The sequence below is a fragment of the Tursiops truncatus genome, chromosome 12, assembly GCF_011762595.2.
Source record: "Tursiops truncatus isolate mTurTru1 chromosome 12, mTurTru1.mat.Y, whole genome shotgun sequence".
Lineage (NCBI taxonomy): Eukaryota > Metazoa > Chordata > Mammalia > Artiodactyla > Delphinidae > Tursiops > Tursiops truncatus.
The window spans coordinates 68,907,901-68,927,471 of record NC_047045.1 but is presented as its reverse complement, the minus strand read 5'-3'; the positions used below and the strand labels follow the sequence as shown (position 1 = coordinate 68,927,471).

The 19,571-nt window shown below is 41.8% G+C and overlaps 1 protein-coding gene and 1 long non-coding RNA gene across 5 annotated transcripts in view; one reads left to right on the top strand and one right to left on the bottom strand.

The window, feature by feature from the left end:
• STX11 (syntaxin 11) overlaps positions 1-2,756 on the bottom strand; it is a 38,530-nt gene extending 35,774 nt beyond the window's left edge. Inside the window, exon 1 of the mRNA XM_019951791.3 lies at positions 2,624-2,756. The gene's annotated coding sequence lies outside the window, so the exon portion shown is untranslated. The remainder of the gene's footprint in view (positions 1-2,623) is intronic.
• A 192-nt stretch (positions 2,757-2,948) lies between these two features.
• Positions 2,949-19,571, top strand: part of LOC109552859 (uncharacterized) — a 28,835-nt gene continuing 12,212 nt past the window's right edge. For 3 of the 4 annotated variants that reach the window (XR_012324898.1, XR_012324896.1, XR_002179790.3), the window contains exons 1-2: positions 2,949-3,499; positions 10,732-11,422. This is a non-coding gene — a long non-coding RNA (uncharacterized lncRNA). The remainder of the gene's footprint in view (positions 3,500-10,731; positions 11,423-19,571) is intronic. The other variant, XR_012324897.1, reaches the window with a different exon arrangement.

Below are 19,571 nucleotides of genomic sequence, written 5' to 3'. Positions count from 1 at the left end.
GCGGGAGTCATCCTAACCTCCTCCTTCTCCCTCATTGCCCACTTCTGGGTTCTGTGGCCAGGTTCCACCTACTGAACATCTGTCAGCTCCTTCCCTCTTTTCCATTCCTCACTGTCACTACTTGACTCGAGCCTTCTTTAATTTCTCATCTTGAATATTACAACAATCTCCTCTGTGTCTCCCTAAGGCCAGTGCCACTCTCATCCAATCTATTCTCTCTCTTGATTCTAAGTTGTCTTTTTAAAACAGGTATCTGACAATATCATTCGATTGACTAAAGTCCTTTACAGGATAAACTCTGAGCTCTTACATGACACACGGACCTTCGTGACCTGGCCCAGCCTGTCTCTCCAGGCCCCTCCCCAGCTGGTGTCCACCCCCAAACAGGCTGATCCTTCTGCTGGGTGTTCTAGTCCTCCATCCGCTGATGACTCCTCCTCTTACATTAAGGTTCATTATTTAATGAATACTTACTGCCTAACACTTATCATGACTGAAGCCTGTGCCAAGTTCAGGGAGTACAATGATGAAGATCACACTCAACCCCTTCTCATAGAAAAAGTAATTTTGACGCTCTTGAGAGAGAAATAAAGTATGGAAATTAAGGTAAAGTTGTCTCCAATTTACCACTGTTTCCGTCACTAGTTGGATATCTTACGGAATTGGAGAAGCTGAATATATTCTGGTATCAGGTCCAAAAGCACCTCAGCATGATTCCAGTCCCAACAGTGGATTTACTCATTTTGAGTCATACAGCTATAATGCGTTAGAAAAGGTTGATTTGAACTATAAAAAACAGTGATCAGAAAGTTGCTTCAATATAGAGTTATAACGTTTTTATGCCATTAATCAGTCACTTAAAAATGCCTGTGACTGTCTAGGGGTAATAACAGGCTAGACTTATTTTTACATGGTTATTAGATAACATGAAATATAGTCAATTCAGAATCTCTAAAAATCATGCCTTTCTAATTAATATATTTTTAAATCACTTATTGAAAGAAACACTGACGAATAAGCTCAACAGGCTGCCTACAAAGACAAGTAGATGATTAAACCCAAAACCTTCCTCGTTCTTCCAGAAATGATGACGCACTTCATTGAAAATCCCAGATCTGCAAGAACTTCAGTCATATTGGGACAGAGGCTCTACTGTGGGCATAGATCTGTCATTGCACTCACCTCCTTCTATTAGATTTTGCAGTGGATTTGCCAGGCTTCTACACCAGTCTTTAGGGCTCTTGTCAGCAAGATCCTGTCTTATTCTCAACTGTATAACCAGAGCTCGGTAAAGAGACTGGCACAGAGAAGGTGCCCAATGACTGTCTGCTGGGCTGAATTCAGCTCAACTCAGCTCCAACAGTGATGCTGTCCACTTCTCTATTGTGTCCCTTCCTAAGAGCTGCTAACCTGCTGCAACAGACCTATCAGCTTCAACATTTTAATTTCTTAGCTCCAATTGGTATCCACCATCTTCACAACTTTTCATGTGGCACTAACTTACTAAAGACAAACTGTCCAAAATATCTTGATTCAGAGTAACATACAATCACCAGGTAATGTGACATACTTCTACAACACCATCCCAATGAAAGTAATAACAAACCAGTTATTGAAGAGTGAAATTAATTTTCTCTTGGGCCTCTGTGGCAAAGCGCATGATTTTAATGGTTATCTTACATCAGTCTAGTGACCCTAGCTGGTATGCTGTACCATCAGGTGCTCTTGGAAACAAAACTTTAAACTGTTACTTCCTATACCACCAGCCCCAGTTTAGCAGCGCCTGCATTTCACATCTTAATTTTATTTTAAATACAGCCAGAGCAAACCTCACTTTTCAAAAGTTCATTAACAAAGTCTCACAATTAAGAGAGTAGCGCTATGACTCATTTTTGGATACCCGTGTGGAAATAACAACTCCTCCCTTTGCTGAGAAACGGCTTAAACAAGTGCATGAGAACCACAGGAAGTAATACAGATCTTGGCTACTATGAGCCGAGTCTAGATAGAATTCCCTCTCGGGACGGTGTGGTGCTTCTACGCGCTGCCACTACCTGTTGTCCCCATTCTTCTAAAAAGAAAACAGTCTTATGTGGGCTTGGAAGGAAATATTTCAAGGCAGTATCAACTTCTCCGTATTTCTTGGCTCCTGAGTCATACTGCCAAGTTCAAGTCAAGAAGTCCCCATTCTGGTATTTTTGAGAAAGTGCAACCTAATAGGAAGTGAAGAGATGATCAAACCGAAGTAATGCCTCAACTAATTTTTTTTTTTTTAAAAATCAGCCTTTCGACTCAAAAACAAAAGTAGTCTTGGGTGGATACTGTATAAGGGAAGCCTACAACAGGTTACCTCTGAAATCATTTCTATGAAGCCCTAAATGCGCAGTCCCTTGTCCACTGGGAGAAAAAGCAATCACTCCGCTCGGTATTAGGAACCCAAATGCCGTGTTCCCCGACGTGCCGAGAGGCGGCAAGAGACCCCGACATCCCCCCAAAGGCATCCCTCGTGTCCCCGACCAAGCGAGTCGCCCCACAGCTCTCAGCGCACAGCCTAGCGGGGCGCGTCCTCGCTCCTAGGGGCGGTGAACGAGAGAAAAAGAGACCCAAGGGGAGAAACACAAACCAGGAACGGGACCGCGCGTGCGAACCGAGAAGCCCTCTCCAGTGGGCGCCCGTGCCACGCTGGGCGCCGGGCGGGGATGGAAACCCGTGGCGCGACTCCTGGCGGATGGGCTCCCGGCGCCTCCAGCAGCTCCACTGCGACCGCCCCAGCTCCGCGCCACTGCCACCGCCGCATCTGGGCGCCAGCCCGGCACCCCGGGCGTCGGAAGTTCCCACAGTACGGGACCAGGCCCCGCCCCCGGACGGCGGCGCCGGATCCCCGCGCGCCCCGCCCCGCCCCGCCCCGCCCCACCCTGCCCTACCCCGCCCCGCCAGCAGCCAGGGTGCTCCGAACCACTGGGACCCCTCCCGCTCTCGCTTCCGCTTCCTCCCACTCCTGTGCGCCCCCGGATGCTCTGGGCGGAGGAGCTGAGAGCCGCGGAGTGCGCCGCCCGAGGCACGTAACCCCTTTTCCTAGCCACCTCCTCCTTGGCCGCCCCCCAGCGCCGGGGGCGTGGCCCAAAGGCGCGGGACTTTCCGCCGGGATCCCCCTGCGCTGGTGACGTTTGCTGGCCGTGCCGGTGCGTTTCCCGCGCGGTTGTGAGTGCTGGGGTGACTGAGAGGGGCTGCGGCCGGCTCTGCACCTGCCGCGCGACCCTGTCGGCGGGTCACCCCGAGGCTGAGCACCGCCTTCCCAGAACCCACCCGGATTCAGCCCTTTCCAGTGAGCTTTAAACGCCAGCCCGGTTCATTCATTCATTCGTTCGTTCGATACTAACCTAGCGTCCACACAAGTGCTGAGGATACTGCGTGGCCAAAAGCACCGCCAAGACATTGCCCTCAAGGACCCGGCATTCCAGTGAGGAAAGATGAACAGATAAAGTGTTTATCATGTGAGGTTAGTGGTATCTTGAAAAATAAGGCTGAGGCTTAAAAAGTTAGAAAGTGCTCGAAAAGGGGGGTGAAAAAAAGACCTACATTGATGGGGAATGTCAAAGAAATGCAGGAGCCAACAGAAAGAGCTCCCAAAGCCAAAGGAGGAGCAACTTGAACAACAAAATGAAGTAGTATTAGATTACAACTGAAGTAAGAACAAACAAAAAACCCCAAAACAACCTCCCCCGCCATGAGTCCATAGCAATAAATGGTTGGATAGGGAAGTGGTGAAGAGATAGGCTCTCCTTCAGAAGAATTCCTAGTAACTTGTGTGGATACTCCACCCTCAAGGAGTAGAAGCCTAACTTCCCACTCCTTAAGTACAAGGGGCTCATAGTGACTTTCTCCCCAGAAGTACAATATGGAAAAGGCGGGAAAAGAGTAGCTTTACAATGGGGACATCTGAAAAACACTACCTCAGCCAGGTGATCAAGGGGGACGTTAACAGTCATAAATCATATTGATAGTATGTGCTCCTGATATGATGTGATGAAAGTGGCACTTTACCTCTGTGATCTTCCTCCCAGAAACCCATAACCCCAGTCTTGTCATAAGAAAAACAGGCAAATTCCAGTAGTGGGACATCCTACAAAATACCTGACCAATATTTCTCAAAGCTGTGAATGTCATAACAAAACAAGGAAGGTCTGAAAAACTGCCACAGCCTAGAGGATCCTAAGGAAACCTGACAACTAAATGTATGTGGTGTCCTGGATGGGATCCTGGGACAGAAACAGGCCTCTAAGTAAAAACTGAGGAAATCTCAATAAAGTATGGGCTTTCGTTCGTAATTAAGTATCAAGACTGGTTCATGAGTTGTGATGATGTAGCATACTAATTGTACAATGGTGGTAATAGGGAAAAATGGGAATGAGGGTTATGGAAACTCCCTATATTATCTTTGTAATTTTTCTGTAAATCTAAAACCGTTCTAAAAAAATAAAGTTTAGTTTCAAAGTAAAGCAAAGTAAGAGAGGTGAAGGGGTACAATAATAAACTGAAGAAAATAGGTTTATTGCAAAGGCCTCTAAGATAAAACCGTTGAGGGGGGAAGCAGTGTGGATATTTGGGTTAAGACCATTTCAAGCCAAGGGATCTGCAGATGTAAAGGCCTTGAGGCAGGAGCATGCTTGGCTTCTTGGAGTAATATCAGTGTGGGTGGAACAGAATGAATGAGGGAAGAGTGATAGGTGGTGGAACTGGGGTGGGGAAATAGAGCATGTAAGGCCTTGGTGGTCATGATAGTTTTTAAATTTTACTTTTATTGAGAAGGGAAGACATTGAAAAAATTTTAACAGAGGTATGACCTGATGTGGCTTTTTTTTTTCAACCCACTGTTGTGTTGAGGATAGATTAAGGGACAAGAATGGAAGTAGGCCAGCCAGTTAGGAAGCTGTGATGGTTAATTTTACATGTCACCTTGACTAGGCCTGGGTTGCCCAGGTATTTGGTTAAACATTATTCTGGGTATGTTTGTGAGGGTGTTTCTAGATGAGATTAGCATTTGAATCCATAGACTGAGTAAAGCAGATTGTCCTCCCCTGTGTGGGTGGGCCTCATGTCACCTGTTGAAGGCCTGAATAGAACAAAAGGCAGGATAAGGGGAAATTTGTTCTCCCTAGGCCTGACTGTCTTCGAGCTAGGACATCAGTTTTCTCCTGACTTCAGACTTGACCTCAAACTGGAACTCAGGCCATTCACTCTCCTGCTTCTCAGGCCCTCAGACTCAGGCTGGACTTATACCACCACCTTTTCTGGGTCTCCAGCTTGCCACCTGCAGACCCTGGGACTTCTCAGACTCCATAATTACATGAGCCAGTTCCGTATAATACAGTCCAATCTCTCAGTATAGATATAGATATATCCCCTATTTGTTCTCTTTCTCTGGGAAACCCTGACTGACACAATGCCATGGCAGTGGAGCTGGTGAGAATGGGCAGGCTCCGGATCTGTTCCCAAGGAGGGGCTGACAGGACTGGCTGACTAATTGGGTGGGGTGAGAGAGGAGTCAAGGATGAGTCCAGGTTTTTCCTTGGAGCAACGAGAAGAAAAGAGGTTCTTTATGCAGAGGTGGGGAAGACTGCCTGGGAAGTAAGTTGTGGAGGTTGAGGGAGGGGAGGGGAGGTTTGTGAAAAACTAAAGAGTTCCATTTTGGGGCTTCCCTGGTGGCGCAGTGGTTGAGAGTCTGCCTGCCGATGCGGGGGACACGGGTTCGTGCCCCGGTCCGGGAAGATCCCACATGCCGCGGAGCGGCTGGGCCCGTGAGCCATGGCCACTGAACCTGTGCATCTGGAGCCTGTGCTCCGCAACCGGAGAGGCCACAGCAGTGAGAGGCCCGTGTACCGCAAAAAAAAAAAAAAAAAAAAAAAAGAGTTCCATTTTGGACACTTGAAGTTTGGAGTTGTTAAGCTGTCAAGAAGGCAGTTGGATCGGTGATTTTGGGATGATGGGTTCAATCTGGAAGTCTTCAGCACAAACATGATGTGCAGACAGAATTTAGATGTCTGAAGTCTGAGTCCTGGGGCACTCCAAAGTTCAGAGGCCAGGAAGATGAAGAACAAGAAAGGAGAATGAGAAGGTATAATCAGTGAGATAAGAGGTAAACTGACAAAGAATGTTCCAGAAGCCAAATGAAAAAATGTTTCAAGAATGGTCAAGTCTATCAAATGGTGCTAAAATGCATAAAACTAGGATCAAAAACTAAATACGGAGGTCAATGGTGAACTTGATGAGAAGGGTTTGGTGGTGTGTGGTGACCAAAGACTCCTTGGAGCCCAGAGAAAATAAAAGGAGAGTAAGTGGAGACAGAGGAATGAGGCAGTAGCTGGAAGGAAATGTACAGTCAAGGGAGAATTTTTTTTTTAATTAGAAGATATACATACTTGTATGCTCATGGGTGTGAGCCAGAAAAGGGAAGGAAAAAGTGACAGTGCAGAAGAGAAAAGAGATAATTGCCAGAGCAATGCTCTTGAGTAGATGAGCAGATGGGATCCAGTGCACAGATGGAAAGCTGGGGTTTATTGGGGAAGATAGGGTTCTTCCCTGATGGCAGAGGGGGAGGCAGAATGTATGGGCACAGAAGCTGGTAAATGTGGAGACAGGAATATGTATCATCAATGAAGAAGCAAGACCATCGGCTGAGAGTGAAGAGTAAGAGGAAGTTTGAGAAGAGAGGAGAAAGTAGGAAGTAGCATCTCGGGACAGGGAGAGAGTAAATGGACTTTGAAAATGTAGTCAGATTGTTGAATAGTACTAAGGGTTCATTTGAAGTCCGGGATCATGAATATAAAGGGAGGCCAGTTGGTATAGTTGTGTGTTTTCACGAGCCTCATTTGCCTGCTTGGGCGCATAAAACTAGACAGAGACATAACCAGATATAACCAGAGTTTGGAGCTGCCAGGTGAATATGATAGAGGAGACAGGGACAAGAGTGTTGAGTGTCTATGCAAGGGAATGATTATAATGAAGGACCGTGGCATCTAAACCGACTGACGAGAGAAGAGAGGACATGAATGATAGTGATGAGGCCAAATAAAAAGATATTAGGTTAATAGATTGGAAGTTCCAGGGTGTCAAGAAATTGCGGCAGTTAGCAGGTTAGAGAGATTCAGTTGGAAAAAATACAAGTTGGGTTTGAGACAGTGGATTACGCAGGGGTGCAGATATGGATAATGGCGCATTCTAGGGGTTCTCTGCAATTGACCTGACCACCCCAGCCAGGCCCCCCGCTAGGTCTTCTGTGTTTCAGATATTTTTCTGGAGATGTTGGCTCTCACCTCCAGTCTAGATTTTTTGAGTCGTGAGTACTTTAGGGCAAAGCCCAGATAAAGCAGGGCCAGCGCTTGAAGAGGGACATAGCTGCCACATAAAGCCTCATCCCCTGTATACTGTGGACATCATCTTGTGTACTACTGCCATCCCTCATTTGAAGGGCTTATAAACGCATTGAATCTTGGGGTTGGAAGGTCATCTATAGTCATTTTATATCCCTACACCATGTTTTCATCACCAACTGCCATTTCTCTTTTCTGTGCTAGTTTTCAAATTACTTGAGGATCTGTGTTTAACCTATCTTTTAAAAATTGTGATTAAAATACATGCGACATAAAATTTACCATTGTAGCCAATCTAAAATGTGAAGTTCAGTTGCGTTAAGTACATTCACATCGTTGTGCAACCGTCACCATCCATTTCCAGAACTATTTCATCTTCCCAACTGACAATTCTGTACCCATTAAACACTAACTCCTCATTCTCTCTCTCCCCAGCCCCTGGCAACCACCATTCTACTTTCTGTCTCTGTAAATTTGACTACTCTAGATAGCTCAAATAAGTAGAATCATACAATATTTGTCCATTTATAACTGGCTTACTTCCCTCAGCGTAATGGCTTCAAAGTTTATTCATGTTATAGCATGTGTCAGAATCTTCTTCCTTTTTAAGACCAAATAATAGTCCTATTTCAGTGTCTGCTCTCCTTTTCCTGGGGTATATACCCAGAAATGGAATTGCTGGATTGTATGGTAATTCTATTTTTTTTGTGGGATCGTTATACTATTTTTCACAGCAGCTGTGCTGCTTTACATTCATACAGCAATGCACAGGGGTTCCAAATTTTCCACTTCTTTGTTAACACTTGCTATTTTCGTATAAGCTCTTTTTTATTCCCTCTCTGTTTGATACCCTGCTGGGCACATGATGCTGTATGAGTAAATAAAGAACTGTTATTAACCCTGTAGAAAAGGGAAATGAGATTAAACGAATCAACTTGTACTCAGCAAGCCCCACCTCACACACCTTGTTGTCTTACCGTACCCACATGTGGCTAATTAAATTTAAATTAATTAAAATTAAGCACATTTTTAAATTCGGCTCATCAGCTCATTAGTGACATTTCACCATAATAACTAGTGCTTATTAGTATCCAATATATTGGACAGTGCAGAATAGAACATTTCCATTATTGCAGACAGTTCTTTGGCTACTATATTGGACAACACTTCCTTTTTTTTTTTCTTTTTGGACAGCACTTTCTAGATCCTGGTAGCCACTTCTTTGTCTCACAAATCATATTTGGATAAGCTTTTCCAGAACTGGACAGCAAAATTTAAGATAAAAATCCTTCTTTTAGAAGGGAGGAAATATGCTGCCTAAAATGTCTGTGGCTCTTTGGCACATAAATGACTGCTCTGTGAATTCTCAAAAGTTTTATGTTTGAATATTAACTTGGACTTTTAGTGATCATGTGTTTCTGTTGCACTTGATAATTACCTTTATGAACACAGACTTATAAACTATTTAAATCTTTCTTTACGTCCTTTGAAACACTTACCTACTAAACCATAAGTTTTGAAAAACATTCTCAGAATCACAGTGGAGGCTGTGTCTATTCTACTTACTACTGTTTACTCAAAGCCTAGCACAATACCTCAGACATTGGAGACTCTCAATAAATATTTGTTAGATGATGAGTGAGTGAATGACCAAAGTAAGCCCCGAGCAGAACTTGGGGAAGCTCAGGGTACTGAGAGAGCATTTTTAGAGGGTGGCAGGCAGGCGTAACAAAATTTAGGAATATGTCTCTAGCATTGATATAGCTTAAAAAGACTTTCTTTTTTTAAACAGAACATGGAATTTAAGTTATGTTCTTTTATCCCACTGTTGAAAAAGTAGCTTTAAAATTCCTATAAGGTTCTTGTCTATTGCATGTTTATAAAACTTCAACTCTATTTTATGAATACTTGCCACCAATGAATATAACAAGAAAAAATGAATTCTAGATTTTATAATGTCAGCATGTGTGCAGATATCTTCTGTTTGCCCCTTCAGATCCACTTTCTACTACCCTCTATCCTGCTCTCAACCCTGGGAGGTTGATCTGAAAGGATTATTCTAACAGGCTCTTGCGCTCTTTGCTTCCCTTGGGTTTGGCTAATAGGAAACTCTTGCAGGAGAGCAGAAGCAGGGGATGAGGTCAGGGAATTTATTCGAAACAGAAAGGATCTCTGTGTCCCTCAGCATAAGCTCACCGTTCCTCTAAGGTGATCTGTTCTATGTGATTCCCTCTCCCTTCGTTCCAGATACCACTCTCTACTCAGGATTCTCAGGGCTGGGTTATGACAGCCCAGAGGTCCCTACAGTTCCCACTGTGCCTACACCTTTATAATAGTACCTTTATTTATAAACCTTCCTTGAATTGCGGGCTTCTCACTGTTATGGCCTCTTTCGTTGCGGAGCACAGGCTCCGGACGCACAGGCTCAGCGGCCATGGCTCATGGGCCCAGCCGCTCTGCGGCATGTGGGATCCTCCCGGACCGGGGCACGAACCCATGTCCCCTGCATCGGCAGGCGGACTCTCAACCTCTGCGCCACCAGGGAAGCCCCGATACAGCATTCTTAAATGGTAGCTAGAACGTAGTGTCCAAATCCCTGCTTTGTTATGTTTATACCTACAGTCTACGAAAATGTTCCCTGATGATATTTTCATCTTCTTATTTAAATCCACTGGTTAGCTTTTTGAAGAAACAATGTTGTATGTCATATGATATAAATTTTTCTCTAGTACACTCAGACTAGAAAAATATTCTCAGATTCACAGACAAATCTTTTTGCATATAGCTTCTCTACATAAAATGTAATTTATGAAAATATAGAAATAAGATTTTATAAAGTAAATAGGTAAATTTTTAACATTTCAGATATCCCAATATCTAATAAGCTCTTTAAAGGTATGTGAGAAAATCGTACCTCAGTACTTCAAACACGCCGTCATTACTCAATATACACAGCTTACCAGAGAACACAGTTTCTAACCCTTTCTATACACTGAATGTTTCCCTGAAATTCATATGTTAAAACCTAATCCCAATGTGATGGTGTTGGGAGGTGGAGCCTTGGGAGGTGATTCAGTCATGAAGATGGAGCCCCCAAGAATGGGATTCGTGCCCTCATAAAAGAGGCCCCAGAGAGCTCTCTCGCCCCTTCTGCTGTGTGAGGACATAGAAAGAAGATAGCCGTCTATGCACCAGGAAGTGGGCTCTCACCAAATACCAAATTTGTCGGTACCGTGATCTTAGACTTCCCAGCCTCCAAAACTGTGAGAAATAAATTTCTGTTGCTTTCAAGCCACCTAGTCTATTTTTGTATAGCATGTAGCCCGAACAGATTGACACCTTCTTTTTTTTTTTTTTTCAGTACGCGGGCTTCTCACTGTTGTGGCCTCTCCCGTTGCGGAGCACAGGCTCCGGAAGCGCAGGCTCAGTGGCCATGGCTCATGGGCCCAGCCGCTCCACGGCATGTGGGATCTTCCCGGACCGGGGCACGAACCCGTGTCCCCTGCATCGGCAGGCGGAGTCTCAACCACTGAGCCACCAGGGAAGCCCCTAGATTGACACCTTTGAAGCTCGAGATTTAAATGTACAATTAATTATTAGCAAATAACAGATCATTAAAAATAATAAACCCCATAATGCTAATACCTATATCAAAGATAACCAACACTTATCATCTGCATCACAAATGTATGAGGTACGCACAACTCAACCCCATTTGACAGGGGAGGAAATGAGCCTTCAAATCTGCTGTCCAGGGCTTCCCTGGTGGCACAGTAGTTAAGAATTCGCCTGCCGATGCAGGGGACACGGGTTCGCGCCCTGGTCTGGGAAGATCCCACACGCCACAAAGCAACTAAGCCCGTGCGCCACAACTACTGAGCCTGCGCTCTAGAGCCCACGAGCCACAACTACTGAAGCCCACGTGCCTAGAGACTGTGCTCCGCAACAAGAGAAGCCACCGCGATAAGCCCGTGCACCACAACGAAGAGTAGACTCCGCTCGCCACAAGTAGAGAAAACCCACGCAGCAATGAAGACCCAACGCAGCCAGAAGTAAGTAAATAAATGTATATGTATGTATGTATATATATATATATATATATTAAAAAAAAGGACTCTCCTGTCCACTGTCGCAGCACCAGCAAGCAAAGGACCCTAGATTCAAATCCTAGTGTCCAACACAGAAGTCTATGTTTACTGCCGCGGCCTCTCCCATTGCGGAGCACAGGCTCCGGACGCGCAGGCTCAGCGGCCATGGCTCACGGGCCCAGCTGCTCCGCGGCATGTGGGACCCTCGCGGACCGGGGCATGAACCCGTGTCCCCTGCATCCGCAGGCGGACTCTCAACCACTGCGCCACCAGGGAAGCCCAAGTCTATGTTCTTAACTACCAGTAAAGCATCCAAGAGCAACTCAAAGACCACAGAAAAAACAAAAAATAAGAACTTTCCAAAGCAAATAATTTATTTCATCGTGTCTCCTGCATTCAAAGAGCAATGTCAAAATCTAAGTAAGCTTAGAAAAATTACTAAAAAAAAAAAAAGAAAAGAAAAGAAAAAAATGCAACAGGTAGCTCTCATAGAAAAGCAAATCTCTTGTTTAGTAAAGCTTGTTTTTCTGTGCATGGTACACAAGAGGGGATAGAAAATGAGGGTGGAAATTGTACTGTTTTGGTATTAGTTAAATTTTACAGTTCCTGAAATGACACCACTGTATTTCTATTTTAATGCAAATTAAATGAAAACTTTCCTCTGCTATATTGGCATACTTGTTGTAAGAGGCCTGACATTTAGCATGTATTGGCTACTCTATGCATACAAATAGAACATTCTCCGTGAAAGAGAACGGGCTAAACAAATCTCGACTGCAGATAGCATAATTGATCTGTTTAATAGCTCAATAATTTTTCTGCAACTGATTTTGCATAACAACTTGCAAAAGTATTTTAAGTTGAGACTGTTGCTCAATACTCACTTCTGGTAAACCCTTTTTTGCACCATAGTCCTGTCTGCAGAACTGATAAAAGTGAAACAAAAAAAGCGTAAGCAGAATGTAACAAACAAGGTAATATTTAGTCATAAGCCTTTAAATACTGGTTTTGAATTTGAGTAATTAAATTAGTTCTCAAAAGTGTAGTTTTCACAGACTAAGTATTTTTACATCCATATTTTGTTCATTTAGGAGAATTTGTGCTATCCATTTAGAAACTATGTTTCTACAGCAAAAAGCCTTACTTAAGTTGTGCTATCCATTGAGAAACTACATGTTTCTACAGCAAAAATATGTGGTTTTCTTCTCTTTTTCCTCTTCATCCATTTTGTCCCCTTGCTGCAGCTCCATGTCTTTGTCTTATTTTTCCCTTTAACACACTCTTCAGATAGACTGATTCTTTCCTCAAAGATGGTTTATAATTTCTGTGAGTTCATGGACCACAACCAGCATTCTTTCATGACCCTAAAGAAAATGTAAAAATACAATATTGGTACCACAAAAAAAAAAAAGTGTTTCAAAAGATGAGTATTTTTAAGATGAACTTAGTAAAAAGTGATACAGTGAAAATAGCTTGAAGTCTGAGAAGTGAACTCATAGATTGAATGCACAGTCTTTCCTTGAGGATACCTGCTCTTGGGATGATGATCTTGTTGAGAAGACTTTGGAGATGCTGACAGATGTTCCCCTCAGGTCCACAGCTCCTTACCTTACTTACGTGTCCCAGTGTGAGCAGGAATCCTTGGTAGGAGCTGACCTGGTCCTGCATCACTAGCTCTGGGTGTTGAAAGCAGGCCACTCCATCTGACTTCTTGAAACCCTATTTTCTATAAGTTGATGGTGGCAAAGGTCAATTATGAAACAGGAACTTTTGACACAACTCAACATCCCTAGTCACAAAGAAACATTTAAAACACATGCCCCCGTGCAAATCAAAATTCGTAATTGATTACAATGCAGATATGAGTGCTGGACATAATCTATTCACGCCTTATTTCTTTCATGGTCATAGTACATCATTTCTCCAGCCTAAGTAATGAGTACACTCCTCTTCAAGGAAGAATATATGGCACCCAGTGTTGACAAATTACCCAAACATAATATAAATGCAAGGTAACATATAAACATGGTACAAATTCCTTATGACTACAGACTCTTTAAAAAAACTATAAAACCCAAACCAACCCACACATAACAAGTATAAAGTTAATAATATTAAAATAAACAGCATTGATTTAATGTACTTTTTTGTATTTTTTTAAATATTTGGCTGCGTTGGGTCTTCGTTGCTGCGCATGGGCTTTCTCTAGTTGCTTCAAGCGGGGGCTGCTCTTCATTGCGGTGCACGGGCTTCTCATTGCGGTGGCTTCTCTTGTTGCAGAGCACGGGCTCTAGGCACACGGGCTTCAGTAGTTGTGGCACGTGTGCTCAGTAGTTGTGGCTCGCGGGTTCTAGAGCGCAGGCTCAGTTGTTGTGGTGTACAGGCTCAGCCACTCCGCGGCCTGAGGGATCTTCCCAGACCAGGGCTCAAACCTGTGTCCACTGCATTGGCAGGCAGATTGTTAACCACTGTGCCACCAGGGAAGCCCTTGATGTTTTTTTTTGATGAAGCAAAACCACAAATGTTTGTTCCAAAGGTAGAAAAGGGCATTGGGGTTTTTTGTATTTCACTTATCTATATGGCTGTCTTTATTTTGAAGACAATGCTCATTTGAATGATCCTCCTTATCATGGCTATTATTTTTCCTTTTATTTCATTTTTTTAATATTTATTTATTTGGCTGTGCTGGGTCTTAGTTGCAGCACGCAGGATATTCGTTGCCGCGTTCGGGTCTTGCAGCATGTGGGCTCCTTTAGTTGCGGTATGTGCGATCTAGTTCCTGACCAGGGATGGAACCCAGGCCCCCTGCATTGGGAGTGCAGTCTTAACCACTGAACCACCAGGGAAGTCCCTGATTTTTCCTTTTAAACTATACATTCATCTTGAATCATTAAGCCAGCTTGATGATTTTTTTCAGCTTTATTGAGGTATAATTGACAAATAAAATTGTAAGCAATTTAAAGTATACATGGTGGTGATTTGATATATGTATACATTGTGAAAGGATTCCCACCATCTAGTTAATTAACACATCCATCACCTCACATATTTATCCTTTTTTTTTTGGTGAGAACATTTAAGTTCTATTCTCTTAGCAAATTTCAATTATATAATGCAGTTGACCCTTGAAAAATATGGTGGCTAGGAGTGTCAACCTCTCACACAGTAGAAAATCGGAGTATAACTTTATAGTCAGGCTTCTGTAACCGCAGTTTCACATCCAAGTATTCAACAAACCACAGACCATGTAGTATGCATTTAATTGAAAAAAAATATGTGTGTAAGTGGAACCATGCAGTTCAAACCCATGCTGTACAAGGGTCAACTGTACAGTGTTATCAGCTATGGTCACCACGTTTTACATTAAATCCTCAGACCTTATTCATCTCATAGCTGAAAGTCTGTAACCTTTTACCAAACTTTCCTTATTTCCCCCAGCCTGCAGATTCTGACAACCACTTTTCTAATCTCTGTTTCTATGTTTGACTTTTCTTTTTTTAAATTAAAAAAAATTTATTTTGGCTGTGCTGGATCTTAGTTGCTGTGCATGGGCTTTCTCTAGTTGCAGTGAGTGGGGGCTACTCTTCGTTGCGGTGCGCAGGCTTCTCATTGCGGTGGCTTCTCCTGTTGCGGAGCACAGGCTCTAGGCGTACAGGTTTCAGTAGTTGCAGCACACGGGCTCAGTAGTTGCGGCGCGGGCTCTAGGGTATGAGGGCTGCAGTAGTTGTGGCACACAGGCTCAGTTGCTCCGCAGCATGTGGGATCTTCCCAGACCAGGGATAGAACCCGTCACCCTTGCATTGGCAGGTGGATTCTTAACCACTGTGCCACCAGGGAAGTCCCATATGTTTGATTTATTTTAAAGATTCCACATATAAGTGATATGATGAAGTAATTGCCTTTCTGTGTCTAGCTTACTTCACTTAGCATAATGCCCTCAAGGTCCATCCATGTTGTTGCAAATGGCAGGATTTCTTTCTTTCTCATGGCTAAATCATATTACATATGTACTTTATGTATTGTTTATATTTATTATATAAATATAGATAGGTAGGTAGATAGATAGGTGTTTATGTATAACATATATTCCTTACCCATTTATCTGTTGATGGGCACTTAGGTTGTTTCCATATCCTGATCATTGTGAATAATACTGCAGTGAACATGGGAGTGAAGATATATCTTTGATATCTTGTTTTCATTTCCTTTGGATTTATATCCAGAATTGGGATTGCTGGGTCATACAGTAGTTCTGTTTAATTTGAGGTGGAACTTCCATACTGTCTTCCATAGTGGCTGCACCAATTTACATTCCCACCAACAGTGCACAAAAGTACTCTTTTCTCCTCATTCTCACCAATAGTTTTTATCTCTTGTCTTTTTGATGATAGCCTTTCTAACAGGTGAGGTGATAACTCATTTTGTTTTTGATTTGCATTTCCCTGATGATTAGTGATGTTGAGCACTTTTTCATGTACTGTTGACCATTTGTATGTCTTCTTTGGAGAAATGTCTATTCAGTTCCTCTGCCCATTTAAAAATCTGATTGGTTTTTTGCTTTTGAGTTATATGAGTCCTTTACATATTTTGGACATTAACCCCTTATCAAGATATATGATTTGCAAATATATTCTCTCATTCGGTAAATTAACTTTTCATTTTGATGATGGGTTCCTTTGCTGTGCAGAAGCTTTTTATTTGATGTAGTCTCATTGGTTTATTTCTGCCTTTGTTGCCTTTGTTTTGGTGTCCAATCCAAAAAATCATTGCCAGTGTCAAGGAGTTTACCCCTATGTTTTCTTCTAGGACTCGTATGGTTTCAGGTCTTATGATCAAGTGTTTAATCCATTTTGAGTTGATTTTTGTGTATGGTGTAGGATAGAGGTCTAGTTTCATTCTTTTGCATTTGGCTGTCCAGTTTTCCTAACACCATTTATTAAGGAGACTGTCCTTTTCCCATTGTATATTCTTGGCTCCTTTGTGGAAAATTAATTGACCATATATGCATGAGTTTATTTCTGGGCTCTCTATTCTATTCCATTGATCTATGTGTCTGTATTTATGTCCAATACCATACTGTTTCTGTGAAAATGCCATTGGAATTTTGATAGAGATTGCATTGAATACCTATCAAACTGCTTTGGGTATATGGATATTTTAACAACATTGATTCTTCTAGTTCATGAGCACAGAATACCTTTTCATTTATTTATGTCTTCTTCAATTTCTTTCAATTTTCAATTGATTGAAAATCAATCAGTCAGAATGGGCAAAAGTGTTAGGATTGGCCGACAAGTATATTCACCTCCTTGGTTAAATTTTTTCCTAGGTATATTATTCTTTTTGATGCAATTGTAAATAGGATTATTTTCCTAATTTCTCTTTTTAATAGTTTGTTCCTAGTGTATAGGAACACAACTGATTTTTGTATATTAATTTTGTATCCTCTACCTTTACTGAATTCATTTGTTAGCTCTAACAGTTTTTTTTGATGGAGTATTTATAGTTTTCTATTTATAACGTATCATCCACAAGTAGAGAAAATTTTTCTTCTTCCTTTCTGATTTGGATGACTTTTATTTCTTTTTCTTGCCCAGTTTCTCTGGCTAGGGCTTCCAGTAGTATATCAAATAAAAGTGACAAGAGTGGGCATCTTTGTCCTGTTCCTGATCTTAGAGGAAGAGCTTTCAGCTTTTCACCATTGAGCATGATGTCAGCTGCCGGCTTGTTGTATGTGGTTTTTATTATGTTGAGGTACATTTCCTCTATACCCAGTTTGTTGAGAGATTTTATCATGAATGGATGTTGAATTTTGTCAAATGCTTTTTCTGCATCTACTGAAATGATTATATGATTTTTATCCTTCATTTTGTTATTGTGATGTATCGCATTGATTGATTTACAGATGTTGAACGATCCTTGCATCCCTGGAATAAATCCCACTTGATTGTGTACGATCCTTTTACTGTATTAGTGAATTTGGTTTGCTAATATTTGTTGAGGATTTTTGCATCTATGTTTATCAGGAATATTGGCCTGTAATTTTCTTTTCTTGTAGTGCTCTTGCCTGTATTTCGTATTAGGATAATGCTGGCCTCATAAGACGAGTTTGGAAGTGTTCCCTCCTCTTCTAGTTTTTGGAAGAGTTAGAGAGGATTGGTATTAATTCTTCTTTAAATATTTGGTAGAACTCACCAGTGAAGCCATCGGGGCCTGGGCTTTTGTTTGTTGGGAGGTTTTTAAATTACTGATCCAATCTCCTTATTAGTAATGGAACAGTTCAGATTTTCTATTTCTTCATGATTCAGTCTTAGTAAGTTGTGTGTTTCTAGGAATTTTCCATTTCTCCTAGGTTGTCCAATTTGTTCATATATAATAGTTCCTAGTGACCTCTTATAACCTTCTGTATTTCTATGGTATCAGTTGTAACGTCTCCTCTTTCAATTCTAATTTTATTTATTTGCGTCCTCTCTCTTTTTTTTTTTTCTCGGTGGGTTTAGATAAAAGTTTGTCAGTTTTGTTTCTGTTTATTAAAAAAAAAAAACAGCTCTTAGATTCACTGATTTTTTTCTACTGTCATTATTCTCTATTTCTTTTATTTCCATTCTGATATTTCATATTTCCTTCTGGTAACTTTGGGCTTATTTTATTCTTCTTTTTCTAGTTCCTTGATGTGTAGAGGAAGGTTGTTTATTTGAGTCTTTATTTATTCTTAATATAGTCATTTATTGCTGTGGACTTCCCTGTTAGAACTGCTTTGCTGTATTATATATGTTTGGGGATGTTGTGCTTCCATTTTCATTTATCTCAAGATATTTTAAATTTTCTCTTTTGACTTCTTCTTTGACCCATTAGTTGTTCAGTGGCATTGTTCAATCTCCACATATTTGTGGATTTTCCAGTTTTCTTCTTGTAGTCAATTTCTAGTTTCATACCATTGTAGTAAAAAAATATGCTTGATATGATCTCAATCTTCTTAAATTTATTAAGGGGTGTTTTGTGGCCTAATATATGATCTATCCTGGAGAAATTTCCATGTGTACTGGAGAAAGGGTTTATTCTGCTGTTGAATGGAATGTTCTATAAATATCTGTTAAGCCCATCTGGTCTAACATGCAGACTAACTCCAATTTTTCCTTATTGATTTTCTGCCTGGGTGAATCTATTCATTGTTGAAAGTGTCAAAGGAAGCTCTGCTTTGCCTTTATAGTCATCTGGAAGAGAAGAATATGTAGATTTATAACAAACACTGTATAAAGCTCCATTTTGGATTAGAAATAAATGTTTCAAGATAGTTCTGTTTGATATTACCTATTTTATTGCTGCTGCTGCCATAAAGAATCAAGATGCTTATCAGAGGGAGTGGAAAAAATGTTGATAGAGACTGCCTTTACAGTCTGCTTCTAGTCACACCAATTTTCATCCCCTGACAGCTCCTCATTGAAAGCCCGCCATCTTGTCTCAATCTGGGTCTTACCTCTGTCTAAATGTGACCCAAGATGTGGGGAGGAAAAAAATCCCCCCTGAGAATTTGCATAAAGTTGATAGTCATAGAAATTTGAAGTCGGAATTCACATTACCTGTGTGGGACAAAGAGCCTCAAGGAGACAGTTTAATTTATAGTGGAATTGGTTTGGTTATGCCACCAGACTGGCTGAAGCAAAGTCACACCCTCTCTGAAATTTTATGCCATTTTAGCTTCCCTAGTGCAGTCTTGAGACTGTCATCCTCTCTCCTCTTCCTTCAGACTCCTCCAGCGGCTTCCAATTCTTTATGCAGCAATCCCTCCAGCCTGCCATTTAAAACATTCAACAAACTAGCCTCAACTTACCTGATCATACCTCCCCCTGCATTCCCCTCGTGCAGCCCAAGACTAAGTCGCTGCCAATTTATGCAACTTGCTGTTCTCTGAATGCATCTTCAGGCTTTCCAAGTTCTTTATGTAATTTCCAATTTCTTTATATAATTATTTATATAACTGTCCACCTAAATTCCCTTTTCTTTATCTTTGCTTATTGAAATTCAAGACTCCTTGATGTAACCTGTTCTTCTTACTCCACCTACTCTAAAAGAATCCTTCTTTTTCTGACCTTTCTGAACCCCTGTTTGTATA